Raw genomic sequence first — 16,016 nt, 5'->3', positions numbered from 1 at the left:
TTCACTGATAAATTATCATATCTCACATAGGCGCATGGATTCAATAACACACTTTTTCTTTTGCTCATTAAACTTTTTTTAAATGGGTCTCAAATTCTGTGACAAATTTTTGGTCAAGTTGTTTTCATTAAAAAGTACTGATTTTAAAAACTAATAACTTCAACTGCCACACACAAAACATATGGTCCACAAAACATTCTCCTTTCCTTCTGAAGGTTTTATGGTGCATTGTGATCATTAACCAGTCTTTTACAATTAAACTTAAATGGCCATTTGAGACAAGCAGTTCTGAGACTGTTCTTCCACCACTGATTAAGACTGGAGTGGCAGGTATTGGGGATAATATTCATTTAGCTTTCTGAGCTTTCTGGGCAGACTTAGTGACCTTGCCAGCTCCAGCTGCCTTCTTATCCACAGCTTTGATGACACCCACGGTGCCTGTCTGTCTCATGTCACACACAGCAAAACAGCCCAGGGGAGGATAGTCAGAGAAGCTCTTGACACACATGGGCTTGCCAAGAACCATATCAACAATGGCAGCATCACCAGATTTCAAGAATTTAGGGCCATCTTTCAGCTTTTTGCCAGAACGACAATCAATCTTCTCCTTCAGCTCAGCAAACTTGCAATGAGAGCTGTGTGACAGTCCAGCACAGGTGCATATCCAGTGCTGATTTGGCCTGGATGGTTCAAAATAATCACCTGAGCTGTGAAGCCAGCTGCTTCCATTGGTGGGTCATTTTTGCTGTCAGCAGCCACATTACCACGATGAACATCTTTGACAGATACGTTCTTGACATTGAAGCCCAGATTGTCCCCAGGAAGGGCTTCACTCAGTGCTTCATGGTGCATTTCTACAGACTTCACTTCAGTTGATACATTGACTGGAGCAAAGATGGCCACCATGCCAGGTTTGAGGACACCAATCTCTGCTCGACCCACAGGGACAGTACCAATACCACCAATTTTATAGACATCCTGGAGTGGCAAACACAAAGGTTTGTCAGTTGGGTGAATTGGTGGCAGGATGCAACCCAGAGTTTCAAGCAGAATGATTCCACTGGCATTGACATTTTTATGGGTGACTTTCCATCTCTTGAACCATGGCATGTTAGCACTTGGCTCTAGCATGTTGTCATGATTCCAGCCAGAAACTGGCACAAATGTTACTGTGTTGGGGTTGTAGCCAATTTTCTTAATGTAGGTGCTGACTTCCTTAACAATTTCCTCATATCTCTTCTGGCTATAGAGCAGCTCAGTGGAATCCATTTTGTTAACTCCAACAATTAGCTGTTTTACACCCAGAGTGTAAGCCAGAAGGACATGCTCATGGGTCTGCTGGTTCTTGGAAATACCAGCTTCAAATGCACCAACACCAGCAGCAACAATTAGTACAGCACAGTCAGCCTGGGATGTGCCTGTAATCAAATTTTTAATAAAATCTCTCTGTCCTGGGGCATGAATGATAGTAACACAGTACTTGCTGTCCTCAAATTTCCACAGGGAGATATCAATGGTGATACCATGCTCACATTCAGCTTTCAGTTTGTCCAGGACCCAGGCATACTTGAAGGAGCCCTTTCCCATCTTGGCAGCCTCCTTCTTGAAGTTTTCAATTGTTCTCTTGTTGATCCCGCCACATTTGTAGATCAGATGGCTAGTTGTGGTAGACTTCCCTGAATCTACATGCCCAATGACAACGATGCTGTTGTGGGTTTTCCTTTCCCATCTTTGCTTAGGTTTAACAGTGTTTTTCATGACACCTGTGTCCTGGTGGCAAACCCGTTGCCAAAAAGTGTGCCAATAACACACTTTTAGTCAAATTGTTTAAATAGATAAGGGCCCCACAAAAATATTTCCCTGGGTCTTTTTTTTGTTTTTTGTTTTTTTTCCAACAGTGGCTATGACTAGAATTCATTTTCATGGACACACCTAATTACAAGGGTGGATGGAAATGTAGTTTTTAAAGTACTAAGTCAAACAAGAATAGAAAGTATTTGTGTGGAGTGTGTATGTATGCATGGCTAGCAATTCTATTACTGAGAGTTAGATGATGAATATGAACATGTAAGTTATCGAGTATGTTACAGTGTAAAATGTGTTTTACAGAAAAAGTTGAGATGAGAGATGGGAGTGTCTAATCTATGTTAGACTCTTAATAATGCTTAATAGTGGGAGTAAAGCCATGTTCATCATAAGACTAGTTTTGATCTTATTTTGCCCATAATGGATTACTTTCTTATCTTCATATAAACTTGTGTCTATAATGAATTATTCTCTTCTTTGCTTACTTAATTTCAATTCATTGTTTAGAGTCCAGGACAATTAGCATTTATTCAATTGAGCTCTTTTCTCACTGATTATTCCCTCTAGTTTTTCTGAGCACTTTTGTTTATGCTTTAACTATTCTGCCTACCTCATTCTATACTGCATCACACTGAATAGTGCATATTCCTTGAAGACAGGATTCATCACTTACTTTTTATCTTTGAATCCCATAATGCTTACTGTTGACTTAAGTTTAGGAAGTCCTCTACAAATGTTTGCTGAATTGACTTTTAGGCCTGTTCACCTTGAAAAGGTGGGGCTTCCCAGGTGGTGCTAGTGGTAAAGAACCTGCCTGCCAATGTAAGAGAAATAAGAAATGTGAGTTCAATCCCTGGGTCCGGAAGGTCTCCTGGAGGAGGACACAGCCACTCATTCCAGTATTCTTGTCTGGAGAACCCATGGATGGAGGAGGAGCCTGGCAGTCTATAGTCCATAAAGTTGCACAGAGTCACACATGACGGAAGCAACTTAGCACAGCACAGCACATTGGAAAGGTAACAAAGGCTCAGCTATTAGCAAGCAATTGTGTCTTAGGAAAATTCATACAACTGAGTTTTGGATGTTTTGGTGTAAAGATATAAATTATTTAGAATGAACTAATTTGAAATATTTCTTGTCAGCTACCATGGAGTTAGCCAAGAAAAATTAATTTTTAATCCTTTGTTTTTCAAAGGCCTTTGCATTTAGGATTAACTGAATATAAAAAAAGAAAACCATAGAGAAAAAATACAGCAAAAATTTTATAGACATTTTTCTGATGCTTAGTACATAATGGTGTATTATCAGCCTGGCCCATTACTTTAAATCACTAAAGATCCATTAACATTTTAATAAAATAAAATGTCCCTGTCTATCTACAAAATAAAATTGCTGGGGAATTTACAAGGCATTTGAATTCTAATTTAGGAAAATTGATTTTAAAATGCCAAAATGATCACAAATCTTATAAAAGTATTTAGAAACACAAGGATGAGGATGGGAGCCTATCTTGTGAACAAGGAAGAAATTTCAGGTAAATACTGGAAAACTCATTTTCAAACCCTTTTGCCAGGACTGAACATAGAAGTTGTGACAGAGGCTTGAGGACCATGGGACAGCTGGATATTCTGACTCTTTCCCTTTTTTCTTCGGCTTTCCCTATGAACTACAACTGGTGAAAGGGAAGGGGCATCAGCACTTAATCTGTAATTCCTGATGTCACAGGACACATAGTAGCTGACCCAGAGGGTGGTGTTCCCCGAGATGGGACCTACAGTTTCAAAATTAATGGCAAACTGGTCCACACGGGAAATTTCTTGGTAAGTCACCAAAAATCTCTCAGATGTAGCAAATTGCACTTCAACTCCAGTGTCAGAGGGTTTACTTGGAACAATGCACACAAGCCCTTTCATCCTGAAACAGAACTTCTCTGAAATATTTTACGGGGAAGCCAGTAGGATTTGGTCCATTGGTGAACTTAGATCACAGTTAATAGGAGCACCATCCTTTCCTTGACTAACTTCTGCATTTATTATATTTTATTCAAGTTGTTATTATATTATTAATTTATTTGCTTTAAAGGGGGAGAGCATTGAAGTATTACCACTCTAATCCTTTGTTTGATGGAGACTATGAAATGCTTTTTCCTTCTATCATCTCATCCTTAAATTATTGGCTATAGTATGACTACAACGTGGAGTCTGATGTCAATCTTCTCTATTACTTGGGAAGCCTACAATGCTTCCCAAGAATGTTTGATATTCCAAATAGCAGTCACTACTGAGTCTCACAGATAACTTCCAAGCTCAGCCCCTTCATTATCTCTGCTTAACATTTGGTGTCTCAGCTTGGTGCTATGTGGCTGGCATTTGCTTCTTTCCTTTTATAGCTATATGAAGTTTGTGTGCATATCCAGAGACCTGCTAGCAGCAGACCTATTTTGAAAGAACAATAAAGTAAATAAATCCACTTTGATCTTTTTATACCATATTCAATGTACCATCTTAAGGTTGGTAGAAGAAGCAAAATCACAGACAGATATATCTTTTGAATTTCATGTTTATGAAATATGAAGATTGTGCCTTAGGGGGAGTGGTAAAATAGGTGGAAGGGGGGCGCTGATAAAGGAGAAGGCTGTTTAAGAAAGTAGGGCTGGGCTTTCTTGGTGCCTCAAGAGTAAAGAATCTGCCTGCCAATGAAGGAGACACGGGTTTAGGTTTGCTCTCTGATCCAGATAGATACCACATGGCATGAAGCAACTAAGCCCCTGCACCATAACCATGAGCCTGTGCTCCAGAGCCTGGAGCTGCAACTATTGAAGCCCAACAAGAGAAACCACATAATGAGAAACCTGAGCCCAGCAACTAGAGAGTAGCCCCCCGTCACCACAACTAGAGAAAAGTCAACACAGCAACAAAGACTCAGCACAGCCAAAAATAAATAAATAAATGCAATTATAATTTTAGGTTTGATACAGGATACAGGATGCTTGGGGCTGGTGCACTGGGTTGACCCAGAGAGATGATATGGGGAGTGTGGTGGGAAGGGGGTTCAAGATTGGGAACTCACGTACACCCGTGGTGGATTCATGTCAATGTATGGCAAAACCAATACAGTATTGTAAAGAAAAAAATAAATAAATAAAAAATAAAGAGCAAAAAAATAATAAAAAATTTAAAAAAAAGAAAGTAGGACTGGAGAAAGACTTGGAGAAGACACTGGTCAGCTGGTGAATGAAAGAAGGGTGTGTGACTTCTACGGCAGCAGTGGACTAAAGGAGGGGAAGTTTACCTACAAAATCTCTATGTTACACCTGAGCTAGCCAGGAAATGTAACATTTGAAACTACATTTACTGAGCTAAAAGAGAAAAAAATAGAACAGAGACAAAAATCTGAGATACTCCCTCTGTTTTTAGTGGGAATAAGATCAAAATATTACAAAAAGCAGAAATATTTACAGCAAAAAATATCAATAATGTGACTTAATGGAGATTTATTTGCATTGTATAGATTAATAAAGTTTATAGTCACTTCCCAGAAAAAAATATCATAACCTGGACCAGATAGTTTATTTTGCCAAATATGCTATATTTATTCAAATATATCTTTCTCTTCTGATTGTTACTAAAGACTGGCTTAAAATGAAGTATCATTTACTAATAAAAATATTGCCTCTCACTACATGGTTACTTTTCAATGATATTTTTCTAGAAAATTGTATCTACAAGTGCACATCTGAAACAGAGGGTTAATTCAATTGCATCTGTTTTAGGCTGTGGACCTTTTTGTCTGGAACTTCCTAAAAATGGACGTTTGAAATACTGTTCACTGTATTTCAATATTAATGTTAGTTGAGATATTTTGTTAAAATTGCAAGCCAGTTCAGTAGTATGAACTCACAGAAAAATTCATTCTTATTTTCCATTTCCTATTTCTGCTACTGCTGCTGCTAAGTTACTTCAGTCATGTCTGACTCTGTGCGATCCCATAGACAGCAGCCCACCAGGCTCCCCTGTCCCTGGGATTTTCCAAGGAAGAAAACTGGAGTGGGTTGCCATTTCCCTCTCCATATAGTACTAAATGTGTAATTTTGTATGTATTAACCAAAAAAGGCATTAATTTAACACTTACTAAATATGTACTAGTTTGGCTGACATTCAGTTCAGTTCAGTTTAGTTGCTCAGTCGTCCACTCTTTGTGACCCCATGATCGCAGCACGCCAGGCATCCTTATCCATCATCAACTCCCGGAGTTCACTCAAACTCACGTCCATCGAGTTGGTGATTCCATCCAGCCATCTCATCCTCTGTCGTCCCCTTCTGCTCCTGCCCCCAATCCCTCCCAGCATCAGAGTCTTTTCCAATGAGTCAACTCTTCACATGAGGTGGCCAAAGTACTGGAGTTTCAGCTTTAGCATCAGTCCTTCCAAAGAACACCCAGGACTGATCTCCTTTAAGTGGACTGGTTGGATCTCCTTGCAGTCCAAGGGACTCTCAGGAGTCTTCTCCAACACCACAGTTCAAAAGCATTAATTCTTCAGTGCTCAGCTTTCTTCACAGTCCAACTCTCACATCCATACATGATCACTTGAAAAACCATAGCCTTGACTAGACAGACCTTTGTTGGCAAAGTAATGTCTCTGCTTTTTAATCTGCTATCTAGGTTGGTCATAATTTTCCTTCCAAGAGTAAGTGTCTTTTAATTTCATGGCTGTAGTCACCATCTACAGTGATTTTGGAGCCCAAAAATATAAAGTCTGACACTGTTTCCACTGTTTCCCCATCTATTTGCCATGAAGTGATGGAACCAGATGCCATGATCTTCATTTTCTGAATGTTGTGCTTTATGCCAACTTTTTCACTCTCCTCTTTCACTTTCACTGAGAGGCTTTTTAGTTCCTCTTCACTTTCTGCCATAAGGCTGGTGTCATCTTCCTATCTGAGGTAATTGATATTTCTCCCGGCAATCTTGATTCCAGCTCGTGCTTCTTCCACTCCAGCGTTTCTCATGATGTACTCTGCATATAAGTTAAATAAGCAGGGTGACAGTATATAGCCTTGACGTACTCCTTTTCCTATTTGGAACTAGTCTATTGCTCCATGTCCAGTTCTAACTATTGCTTCCTGACCTGCATAGAGGTTTCTCAAGAGGCAGGTCAGGTGGTCTGGTATTCCCGTCTCTTTCAGAATTTCCCACAGTTTATTGTGAGCCACACAAGGCTTTGGCATAGTCGATAAAGCAGAAATCGATGTTTTTCTGGAACTCTCTTGCTTTTTCAATGATCCAGCGGATGTTGGCAATTTGGTTTCTGGTTCCTCTGTCTTTCTAAAACCAGCTTGAACATCTGGAAGTTCACGCTTCACGTATTGCTGAAGCCTGGCTTGGAGAATTTTGGGCATTACTTTACTAACGTGTGAGATTAGTGCAATTGTGCGGTAGTTTAAGCATTCTTTGGCATTGCCTTTCTTTGAGATTGGAATGAAAACTGACCTTTTCCAGTCCTGTGGCCACTGCTGAGTTTTCCAAATGTGCTGGTATACTGAGTGCAGCATTTTCACAGCATCATCTTTCAGGATTTGAAATAGCTCAACTGGAATTCCATCACCTCCACTAGCTTTGTTCGTAGTGATGCTTTCTAAGGCCCACTTGACTTCACATTACAGGATATCTGGCTCTAGGTGAGTGATCACACTATCATGATTATATTGGTCATGAAGATATTTTTTGTACAGTGCTTCTGTGTATTTTTGCTGCCTCTTTTTAATATCTTCTGTTTCTTTTAGATCCATACCATTTCTGTCTTTTATTGAGCCCATCTTTGCATGAAATGTTCCCTTGGTATCTGTAATTTTCTTGAAGAGATCTCTAGTCTTTCCCATTCTGTTGTTTTCCTCTATTTCTTTGCACTGATCACTGAGGAAGGCTTTCTTATCTCTTCTTGTTATTCTTTGGAATTCTGCATTCAGATGCTTATATCTTTCCCTTCCTCTTTTGCTTTTCACTTCTCTTCTTTTCACAGCTGTTTGTAAGGCCTCCCCAGACAGCCATTTTTCTTTTTTGCATTTCTTTTCCATGGGGATGGTCTTGATCCCTGTCTCCTGTACAATGTCACAAACCTCATTCCATAGTTTATCAGGCACTCTATCTATCAGATCTAGGCCCTTAAATCTATTTCTCACTTCCACTGTATAATCATAAGGGATTTGATTTAGGTCATACCTGAATGGTCTAGTGGTTTTCCCTACTTTCTTCAATTTATGTCTGAATTTGGCAATAAGGAGTTCATGATCCGAGCCATAGTCAGCTCCCAGTCTTGTTTTTGTTGAGTGTATAGAGCTTCTCCACCTTTGGCTACAAAGAATATAATCAATCTGATTTAGGTGTTGATCATCTGGTGATGTCCATGTGAAGTTTAAATCATTATAACAAGGCTCAAACACATTTTTATTAATCACAATAGGAACCATTACAATCAATACATGTCTACCAATGTGAAATAAATTTATTTATTCCTGTAGGATAAAAATCTGTGTTTCAGGATTCGACACTCTTGCAAAGCATTTTCTGCCTCCTGCCATTTGTGGAAGCATTTTCCCTGCAAAGAGTTGCCAAGATGCTTGAAGAAGTGGTAGTCGATTGGTGAGACGTCTGGCTAATATGGTGGAAAAGGTAAAACTTCATAGCCCTATTCGATCAACTTTTGAAGCATTGGTTGTGCTATGTGCAGTCGGGCATTGTCATGGAGAAGAATTGGGCCCATACTATTGACCAATGCCATCCACAGGGGTTGCAGTTTTCAGTGTATCTCACTGATCTGCAGAGCATACTTCTCAGATGGAAAGGTTTCCCTGGGGTTCAGAAAGCTGCAGTTGATCAGACTTGCAGCAAATGACCCAGCAGTGACCATGCATGAATTTGATGCAAGTTTGGCTTCGAGAAGTGCTTTGGAGCTTTTTAGTCCAACCACTGAGCTGGTCATTGCTGGTTATCAAAAATCCACTTTTTATCACATGTCATATTCTGATCTAGAAATGGTTTATCGTTTTTGCATAGAATAGGAGAAGACAAACTGATAATTTTTTTGAGGTTTCTGTCAGCTCATGAGGCACCCACTTACTGAACTTTTTTACCTTTTCAATTTGCTTCAAATGCGGGGTTCTTTGGCATCTTCTCTTATAGTTATAAGAGGCTCAACTTCAATGATCCTTTCAGTTGGTCATTGTCAACTTCCAATGGCTGGCCACAATGCTCCTCATCTTCAAGTCTCTCATCTCCTTTGCAAAAACTTCTTGAACCACCATGGCACTGTGCATTCACTAGCAGTTTCTGGGCCAAATGCGTTATTGATGTTGTGAGTTGTATCTGCTGCTTTATGATCCATTTGAACTCAAATAAAATAAGAAAACTGCTCAAATTTGCTTTTTGTCTAACTTCATTTCCTTAGTCTAAAATAAATATAAAATAAACAGCAAGTAATAAGTTATTAGCAGAAAATAAATAAATAAAGCAAGAAATGTGCATTAAAATGATGTATAACATAACCGTATTTATTTACAAATGTATTCCAATATCAAAAGGCGAAGTTCAGCAATTCAAAACTGCAATTACTTTTGCATTAACCTAATAAGTACTTTCCAGGTGGTGCTAATGGTTAAGAACCCACCTGCCAATGCAGGAGACATAAGAGATGTGGGTTCGATCCCTGGGTCAGTTCATGTTTGGGATCGCATGTACACCTGTGGTGGATTCATGTCAATGTATGGCAAAACCAATACAATATTGTAAAGTAAAATAAAGTAAAAATAAATTTTTTTTTAAAAAATTGTAATAATAAAACCTTAATCCAAAAAAAGAGAGAAATATCCCCTGGAGAAGGGAATGGCAACCCATTCCAGTATTCTTGCCTGGCAAATCCCATGGACAGAGAAGCCTGGCAGGCTATAGTCCATAGAGTTGCAAAGAGTCAGACAAGACTGAAGTGACTTAGCACACAATAAATGCCTAGAAAAACTATAATATGTGTACATATGCATATATATATTAATTCCCTATGTAACTACATTTTCTGAACTGTGCAGCTTTATAGAAGATGAAAAACAAAAAATGTGAAATTTTTAATACACTCTATTGTATGCAGCAGTTTTGAGTTCACAGCATAGTAAATTATAGAGATTTAGAAATTATAGAGATAATTCAATATAATTATAGAAATTATAGGGATTTCTATATACCCACCCTGTTTTCCCTACATATGCATAGCCTTCTTCAATATCAAAATTCCACACTAGAGTGGTACATTTGTTACAGTTGATGAACTTACATTGACATGTCATCACCCAAAGTCCACAGTTCACAACAGGGTTCACTGTTAGTTTTGTACATTCTGTGGGTTTGGACAAATGTTTACCATGTGTACACCAATATAGTATCAAAGTAGCTTTGCTATTCTAAAAGCCCTCTGTGCCCTGCCTATTTATCCCTCCCTCCCTCGCAGCCAAGCTCTGACTACCACTAACCCTTTTTCTGTTTCTACAGCTTTGCCTTTTCCCAAATGTTTTATAGTTGATATCATACACTATGTACCTTTTCAGACTGGTTTTAATTACTTAGTAATGTACCTATGAATCTTCCATATCTTTTCATGGCTTGAAGCACATTTATTTCAGCTCAAAAAATCATTCCATTGTATATTTCCAGGGGCACAACTGCTGCATTATATGGTAAGAGTATATTTAGATTGTAAAAAACAGCCGGACTCTCCTCTAAAGGGGCTGTACCATTTTGTATTCCCAACAGCAATAAATAAGAGTTACCGTTGCTCCCCACTCTTGCTAGCATTTGGTGTTGTTAGTGTTTTGGATTATAGTCATTCTAATAGATGTGCTGTGATATCTCCACTGTGTTTCAGTTTTTAATTCCTTGATGGCATATGATACTGAGTATCTTTTCATATGCTCATTTGCCATCTGCATATTTGCTTTGGTGTGTTTTCTATTCAGATCTTTGTTGTTTTCATTTAGTTGCTAAGTCATGTCCAACTGTTTGCAACCCCAAGGATTGCAGCCCACAAGGCGCCTCTGTTCATGAAATTCTTCAGGCAAGATACTGGAGTGGGTTTCCATTTCCTTTTCCAGTTCAGATCACAGGTCAATTTTAAATTGGATTATTTCTTTCTTATTGTTCAATTTTAACAGTTCTTTGTATATTTTGCATAGCAGCCCTTTATCAAATAGCTCTTTTGAAAATATTTTCTCCCAAACTTTGGCTTTTCTTCTCATACCCTCTCTTGAAGAGAGGGTATATTAAATGTTAATTAAACCCACCTTATCAATTCATTTCTCCATGAATTGTGCTTTTTGTGATGTATCAAAAAGAGGCATCGCCATACTTATAGGATCACAACTAACTGTGTGGATCACAACAAACAGTGGAAAATTCTTAAAGAGATGCATTACCTGCCTTACCTTACCCTACCTGCCTCCTGAGGAATCTGTATGCAGATCAAGAAGCAAAAGTTAGAACTGAACATAGAACAACAAACTGGTTCCAAATTGGGAAAGGAGTATGTCAAGGCTGTATATTGTCACCCTGCTTATATGCAGAATACATGATGCAAAATGCATGATGGAAGCATCATGCTTCCAGCACAAGCTGGAATCGAGATTGCCAGGAGAAATATCAGTAGCCTCAGATATGCAGATAACACCACCCTTATGGCAGAAAGTGAAGAAGAACTAAAGAGCTTCTTGATGAAAGTGAAAGAGGAGAGGAGAAAAGTTGGCTTAAAACTCAACATTCAAAAAACTAAGATCATGACATCCGGTATCATCAGTTCATGGCAAATAGATGAGGAAACAATAGAAACAGTGAGACTATTTTTTTGATCTTCAAAGTCACTGCAGGTGGTGACTGCAGCCATGAAGTTAAGAGACACTTTCTCCTTGAAAGAAAAGCTATGACCAACCTAGATGGTATATTAAAAGCAGAGACAGTACTTTGCCAACAAATGTCCATGTAATCAAAGCAACGGTTTTTCCAGTAATCATGTATGGATGTGAGAGTTGGGCCATAAAGAAATTTGAGCATTGAAGAACTGATCCTTTTGAACTGTGGTATTGGAGAAGACTCTTGAGAGTCCCTTGGACTGCAAGGAGATCCACCCAGTCCATTCTAAAGGAAATCAGTCCTGGGTGTTCATTGGAAGGACTGATGCTAAAGCTGAAACTCCAGTACTTTGGCCACCTCATGCGAAGAGTTGACTCATTGGAAAATACTCTGATGCTGGGAGGGATTGGGGGCAGGAGAAAAAGGGGACGACAGAGGATGAGATGGCTGGATGGCATCACCGACTCAATGGATGTGAGTTTGAGTGAACTCTGGAAGTTGGTGATGGACAGGGAGGCCTGGCATGCTGCAATTCATGGGGTTGCAGAGTTGGACATGACTGAGTGACTGAACTAAACTGAACTGAACTGACCAAGTTTAAATTGAGTTGTTTGTTGTGTAATCATCAGCTCTGAGCTTAAAGAAAAAATATATATATTTTATGTGACTAAGAAAAGTGGGGGGGGGGGGGGAGTTTCTCCTTTCCTCCTCTTTGAGAACCCCAGAGTCCTATCTTCACTTCAAGAGCCCCAGACCCCTTTCTCCTCCTCAGGTACCCTAGACTTCTTATCAACCTGCCTAGGAATTGACTCTCTCAGTCACAAAGAGTCAGACATGACTGAGCAATTAAACTGAACTGATACTCACAGGAAAAACTTTGGGTCAGACCTAGGGTTTTTTCCCAAATTCACCTGTTCTTTGCACATTGATGTTCAGTTGTTCCAGCATTATTTGCTTAAAAAAAAAAAAAAAACACCAACTAATTGCTCTATTGTTTTGCTTTGGCTTTTTTGTCAAAGATCGGTTGACCATATTTTTGTGGGGCTATTTCCATGCATTCTATTCTGTTCTGTAGATTTACAGGCTTCCCCACTGGTTCAGTGGTAAAGAATCTGTCTGCAATGCAGGAGATGCAGGAAACATACTTTCAATCCCTGAGTCAGGAAGATCCTCTAGAGAAGGACATAGCAGCCCACTCCATTATTCTCGCCAGGAAAATCCCATGGTCAGAGCCTGGCAGGCTACGGTCCATAGGGTTGCAAAGAGTAGGACATGACTGAAGTGACTGAACACAGCACATCTGTCTATTATTTAACCAGTATCACACTGTCTTGATGACTAGCTTTATGTTAAGTCTTAAAGTCTAGCAGTGTCAGTTATCTGATTTTGTTCTTCTCCTTCAAAATTGTAGTGGCTACTCTGGGTCTCTTGCTGTTCTATAACAAATTTAGAAGTCAGCTGAGTTCAGTTCAGTCGCTGAGCTGTGTCTCACTCTTTGTGACCCCATGGACTGCAGTATGCCAGGCTTCCCTGTCCATCACCAACTCCTAAAGCTTGCTCAAACTCGTGTCCATCAAGTCGGTGATGCCATCCAACCATCTCATCCTCTATTGTCCCCTTCTCCTCCTGCCTTCAATCTTTCCCAGCATCTGGGTCTTTTCCAGTGAGTCAGTTCTTTTCATCCTGTGGCCAAATTATTGGAATTTCAGCTTCAGCATCAGTCCTTCCAATGAATATTCAGGACTGATTTACTTCCGGATTGACTGGTTTGATCTCCTTGAAGTCCAAGGGACTCTCAAGAGTCTTCTACAACACCACAGTTTGAAAACATCAATTCTTTGGTGCTCAGTTTTCTTTATGGTCCAACTCTCACATCTATATATGACTACTGGAAAAACTATAGCTTTGACTGTACGGAATTTTGATGCAAAGTGATGTCTCTGTTTTTTAATATGCTTTCTAGGTTAGGCATAGCTTTCCTTCCAAGAAGCACGTGTCTTTTCATTTCATAGCTGCAGTCACAATCTGCAGTGATTTTGGAGTCCAAGAAAATAGAGTCTCTCACTGCTTCTACTGTTTCCCCATCTATTTCCATGAAGTGATGGGACTGGATGCCAGGATCTTAGTTTTTTGAATGTTGAGTTTTAAGCCAACTTTTTCACTTTCCTTTTTCACTTTCATCAAGAGGTTCTTTACTTCCTCTTCACTTTCTGCCATAAAGGTGGTGTCATCTGCATATCTGAGGTTATTGAATTTCTCCTGGCACTCTTGATTTCAGCTTGTGCTTCATCCAACCCGGCATTTTGCATAATGCAATCTGCATGCAAGTTACATATGCAGGGTGACAATATACAGCCTTGACGCACTCCTTTCCCAATTTGGAACCAGTTCATTTTTCCATGCCCAATTCTAACTGTTGCTCCTTGACCTGTATACAGATTTCTCAGGAAAGTTTAGAAGTAGTGCATCAGTACAGTTTAGAAGCTTAGAAGTAGTACATCAGTATCCACAAAATAACCTAACCGAATTTTAGGTTATTGCATTGAATCTATAGATTTTGTGTGGGTAAAACTTACATTTCAAGTCTTTCTATTTGTGAAAATTGAATATTTCTCCATTAATTGATTCTTTGATATATCTCTTTAGAGTTTTGTAATTTTCCTCCTACAGATCTTAAATATGCTTAATTATACTCATACCTGAGTGTTTGGGGGTTCTCATATAAATAGTATTATATTTTAATATAAAATTCCACTTGCTCATTGCTCATACATAGAAAAATGATCAACCGTTGTATATCAACCTTATATCCTTCAGTTTTGGTATAACTACACATTATTTTGAGTAGTCATTTTGTTCATTCTTTTAGGTTTTCTATGTATTCAAGAAGGTTATCTGAAAACAGTGAGAATTTCTTTTCCCAGTCTGCATATATTCTATTTCCTTTTTCTGTCTTACTGCATTTTCCAGGAGTATTAATACAATGTTGAAAAGCAATGGTGACAAAGGACACCCCTGCCTTGTTCCAAATCTTAGTGGGGAAATTACAAATTTCTTACCATTCAGTATGATGTTACCTTTAAGTATTTTGTAGAGGATCTTTATTAAGTTGAGGAAATCCCCCTCTATTACTAGTTTGCAGAGTTTTTATTATGAATGGTATTAGATTTTTCAAATGTTTTTCTATACATATTGATATGATTATGTAATTTTCTTCATTATCCTTTGATGTAATAGATTACATTAATTGGTTTTAAAATGCTGAACCAAGACTACAATACCTGGGACAAATCCTCTTGAGCATTGTGCATAATTTTTGTATACATTGTTAAATTTTATTTGTTAATGTTTCATTGGGAATTCTTATATCAATGTTCATGTGAAATATTATTATTTAGTTTTCTTATAATGCCTTTGTTTTGGTATTAGGGTAATTCTGACTTCATAGAATGGGCTTCCCTGATGGTTCAGATGGTAAAGTATCTGCCTGCAATGCAGGAGACCCAGGTTTGATCCTTGGATTGGGAAGATTCCCTGGAGAAAGGAATGGGTATCCACTCCAGTATTCTTGCCTGGAGAATTCCATGGACAGAGAAGCCTGGTGGACTACAGTCCTTGGATGGCAAAGAGTCAGACACGACTGAGTGACTAACACAGGGAGGGACTTCATAGAATGAGGTAGGGACCATTCACTCTGCTAAGATGAAGACAGTATTAGAGTATTAAGAACGGAGATTTTATCATTCAAAAGTATTTGTATTTTTCTATTTGATCAAAGTTTGTGGCTAATAAACCTGGATTAAAGTCAGCAAATTATGTTCTTGGATTCTTCCCTTGCCAGAAGTTTAAAAAAAATTCTTGTGTAACAAAACAATGTGGGCTTTCCTGGTGACTCTCTGGTAAAGAACCTGCCTGCCAATGCAGGAAACAATACTTTTTTCCTGGATTGGGAAGATCCCCTGGAGAAGGAAATGGCACACCACTCCACTCCACTCCAGTATTCTTGCGGGAAATTCCATGGACAGAGGAGTCTGACGAGTTACAGTCCATGTAGTCGCAAGTGTCAGACAGAACTTAACGACTAAACAAATAAAAATTAGGTGTTTTTATAGCACAAAATAATTTCCTTCTGCTTGTTTTCATTTGTTCCCTGAGATATTTCCCTTGCCCTTTTTGAACATATTAATTAAAAATTTAGGTTATCATTTTAGATCCTGTAGCTAATGGCAACATCTTATAAAACTAAATTTAATTAATGATCATAACTTCTTCTCTAACTACGGGGTGATTCCCGGACAAGAATTAGAGAAATCAGGGACCCTCAG

At 38.8% G+C, this 16,016-nt stretch overlaps 1 pseudogene; it reads right to left on the bottom strand.

Annotated features, from left to right (window-relative positions):
- Nucleotides 1-346: 346 nt before the first annotated feature.
- Nucleotides 347-6,589, bottom strand: LOC138090028 (elongation factor 1-alpha 1-like; annotated as a pseudogene).
- Nucleotides 6,590-16,016: the final 9,427 nt, after the last annotated feature.

This window comes from Capricornis sumatraensis, chromosome 1, assembly GCF_032405125.1.
Source record: "Capricornis sumatraensis isolate serow.1 chromosome 1, serow.2, whole genome shotgun sequence".
Classification (NCBI taxonomy): Eukaryota; Metazoa; Chordata; class Mammalia; order Artiodactyla; family Bovidae; genus Capricornis; species Capricornis sumatraensis.
Note: the sequence above shows the minus strand (reverse complement) of the source record. Positions and strands in the feature narration are given on the sequence as shown.